Genomic DNA, 4220 nt, shown 5'->3' with positions numbered 1-4220 from the left:
ATATATATATAACAGATAAAGCAATATTGGTATGACTAATTGCTCTGGAACCTAAATGTGTAGTTGTGCGGCAGGTTTCTCATGTTACTTGAACACTATGGGTCTGAAATAACAAAGGAGGGGAAAGAAGGTTGGGAGTGGAGAATGAATGGCTGAAAAAAGCAGCAGAATGTCATGAGTAAGGAGGGTAATTCAGTATGAAGTTTAGTTTATTGCAAAACACAAGCTCTTACGCAACAAAAAAAAAAAAAGACTCACATAGACTCATTTCACTCACATAGTGAGTCTACCTTGTAGAAGTAGGTGGAAAGGTGTGAAAGGAGGAGGGAAGATTCTGCTTTAGATTAAGATTGCTCTAATGTTTTAAACAATTATCAAGTGTTAAGAATCCAGTTCTTGGTGTCAGTGCTCCCCATTTTTATAAAGATGAACTTTTAAATTGCAGCAGACTTAATAGTTCTAGTGTTTGGTTGAAAACTAGTATTTTTTCCATAACGAGTGATTTTAATAAATTAGAATCTATAGTCTAATATACAGGTCTAATATACTCAGGTTAATTATTATGCCAAGGGACATGCCATATTGCATATCTTTATCATCACTCACACTCTTTGAAAGGAGCGATTGCTTTTCTCTATAAACTAACTTTATGAGGCGATCTTTATAAAACACCGGCATATTATTTTGATGTTTTTATTTTAGTCAAAATGCCTATAAATGTTAAACTATGGTTTTAATCTACAGTGACACATCTTTTAATTAGATGTGCACTGTAAGATAAAGAAATAGTTAATAATTAAGCATTATCGCAAACTAATTACAGCTGTGCCGATATTCAATATAACAGCATGAGTGCGTGTTTGATATGGCTTTAATACAAATACCTCTACAAAAAAAAGTTAATATTAAGCAATTTATATTGTAGAGTAAATTCTCTTTGGTTTATTTCGTTTGTTAAATGAGAAAGATGATTTTGGCTGGAAATTATCCCTAATGGACGGTAGTTAATTTCCTGTTTTTCATTTGTATAACCTTTATAATATGTCATCTGAGGAGGAATTATGAATTAACATTCTAGTTGTAAAAGTTAAGTTAGATCATTTGTACACAATTCAGCAAACAAACTGCCTCAAATTTAGAGCAATTTGCTTATTATAATAGGATTATGTTATAGAGGTACAGGGACATGTGAAGACAGCAGATGCGTTTATTTTTTAAACATTGATGTCAATGTGATATATGAATGTCTTTGAATCTCAGTTGATATATTATACTGACATGTCACCAGAATAATAAAACATTTCAAGGCGTAAGAACTGGTTCAACAATAAACAAGGAATGCCTTATGCTGCTATTATTACTTTTGGGGGGGAGTGGGGTATCAGTTGTCTATCAGAACATCTGACAATTGCCTCAGATAATTTGGAGGAGGGAACAAACCTTTTATTCTTCCATCTAAATATCAAAAACTGGTTTAATAACATTCAAGTCAGGAGATTTGTCTGGCACAGATGCTGAAGTTCATCTTGGTGCTCTATCTGTCTGTCCAAGTTTAATGATCATGAGACCATCTCTTTTTTTGCAGTTTTAGCAACTGCAGCACTTGTTGGCTTTGTGAAGTTCTCTGTGGTCAGTTTTTGAGGAAAGTGGGTCTTTGAGGTGAATATTGAGGTTTGCCGTCACTATTGCTGCAGTAATTCTGTGTTGTTTGGACACAATCCTTCCTAGTGATCGACAGCCCCTTTCATTCACTGTGTTTTAGCCCACTATTCTTCTTTGCTGTTGAAGTCTCTCCATGCTTAAAAAGACTATTGGTCTTAAAAACACCAAAAATTGAGCTGTTGAGGTTTAAAATGCTCCTGCTTAAATGGGCTTGCCCTTTTTGGATGTCAGACAAGTCTCACATTTCACCAAGCAGTTATACAAATTACTGCTGAACACAACCTATTGAATATAGACAACAAAAGCTAAATAAAAGATAATTACAATGTTTGCTTTTTCGCTGTAGCCTACAAATGACTTAACTATGGAATTAACTATAATAATGGGTGTTAAAATTATTTTGTCCAACCCTTGTATGTTTATGTTCTTTACATACATAAAATATAAATAAATAAAATACACAAAATGAGTGATTCTGGAAGCTTTGCATGCAGTTTGCAGGAGATACAATAACAATATTTTGGCTCTAACAGCAGTTGCCATGAAACTCTTTTTTTTTTTTTTGTAAAAAATCTTTTGTCTTGTTCCATAAATAAGTATGCTTTCATAACTATACAGTAGCTGCTCTAAGTATCTTCTGGCATAATTGCTTTGAGATTGCTCATATTGTTCCTTTCAAGTCGAGAGCATAAGTGCATAAATCATAAGTCACTCCTCCACCCCTTGGCTTAACACATCCTTTGTTGTAAAGCATTTTTCAGTGGAAATTAATAACATAGAAATACTGTTCATATTTTTGTCAAGCCTCATAGATGTGAATATGGTTGTTTGAAAAGAGTTTTTATTAAAAAAAAAAATCTACTGATATCCACTGACAGACTTAACCAATTAGAGAGGATGCTTATTGGTCTGATATTTGATATTGGTAAAACAAAGTTTTTCTAAAAAAAGTTTTGGCAAACACTCCAGTGTGTATTTGTGTTTGCGTTCTGGAACGTGTCAGAGGTTTACAACAAGCAAAATTATTATAAATAACAAAATGATTAAATTAGTTGTAATTAAAATCATTTTCATTATTAACACAAAAAAAGAATAATTGATTTAGGTAGGTATAGCTTACTATACATTACTATGTATAGGGCTTTAGAACAATGTCAGGTTGACTAATTATTTATTGAATTTGCACTATCCCATAGACAAGATGTAAAGGGGTAAATAAAAACATAGCTGTTGTGTTGGGGGTCAATAAGTCAATAAGTCGGCCTCTGCTGATATCCAAAAGCAGACTGCAGTTAAAGAGGTGTGGCTCATCCTTGGCATATATCATGACAAATTACTGTGAGTGATTCATCAATAAGTACAGTGAAAGCATTGTAAATTAGCTGCGAGTTAATTTTAATAAATAGGAATGGAAATGACTAGATGTTATTGAATTTAGAACGAGTCACTAAATTGTTTTTTCTTTTTGATCTACAGTCACTGAACCAGAAAATAAAAGACAGACAGACAGACACAAATCTGAATTACAATTCTGCATCTTGTTTGCTACCTTAATTCAAACTGATTTGCAATATGAAATATGAATTCAGTTCTAAATGGGTATTTCTGGTGTAAGGTTCTCTTCCACAATTTAAAGGGGGACTGCATCATTTCTGCAACACTAGCATCACCAAACAGAATTCCAAAATTACTGTTTGGCTGCAACCCAGCAAGCAATAGCCGTCATTTCAACGTCTCGGTTAAGTATAGACCCGATATAGTCCAGCTATGTGTAACCCACTTCTAGCCCAAATAACCTTGAATTTGGTTTCATGTTGTTTTTTGGCAAAATAACTTGTGAGATGTATGATATTCCATCATGTAAGCAAAGTCAACAGCTTTTACAGGGTGTTTGGTTTCATTTTTTTGACATGTTCAATACGTAGCCTGTGCGTAGCCACGATTTAGCTCGTAGGCCGAGCGGCTATCTGTAACCCACTTATAGTCAAACCTGATTCACTGTAGTTTTCGGCCAGGCAGCGCATGAGATGGTTGATATCCGATCATGTTCGCAGTGTCAATAATGTCTACAAAGATATGTGTCATTTCATGACATGGTCTATATGTAGCCACGATTTAGCTCTAAATTGGACGGGCTACGTGTAGTCTGCTTTTAGCCCACCCGGCGAAATCGAGGCAATCTGTGGTCTAATTTTAACGGCTTGGCTATAGCCCTATACCAGTAACCAGACCAGCCATGAGCATAGCCAAAATAGCCTTAAAATTGTTTACATGTAATTTTCGCCCACGCAGCTTCTTATCAAATGCAAGTAAACTTTTGAATCATTTAAATTAGCATTATTTTATATTTTAATTATTTTACAGCATTATTAATGAATGAATGATGCATTTATATAGCGCTTTGTGTATTGTTGTACACCCAAAACGCTTTACAATCATGTAAAAGCGTGATTATTAAATATAGCATTATTTATTATGCCAAAAATAATGCTAATTTAAATGTTTCAAAAGTTTACTTGCATTTGATAATATGATGCCATGCATCCCACAAGCTGTTA

The sequence above is a fragment of the Sinocyclocheilus rhinocerous genome, unplaced genomic scaffold (assembly GCF_001515625.1).
Source record: "Sinocyclocheilus rhinocerous isolate Xijiao unplaced genomic scaffold, SAMN03320098_v1.1 scaffold4923, whole genome shotgun sequence".
NCBI lineage: Eukaryota > Metazoa > Chordata > Actinopteri > Cypriniformes > Cyprinidae > Sinocyclocheilus > Sinocyclocheilus rhinocerous.
Note: the sequence above shows the minus strand (reverse complement) of the source record.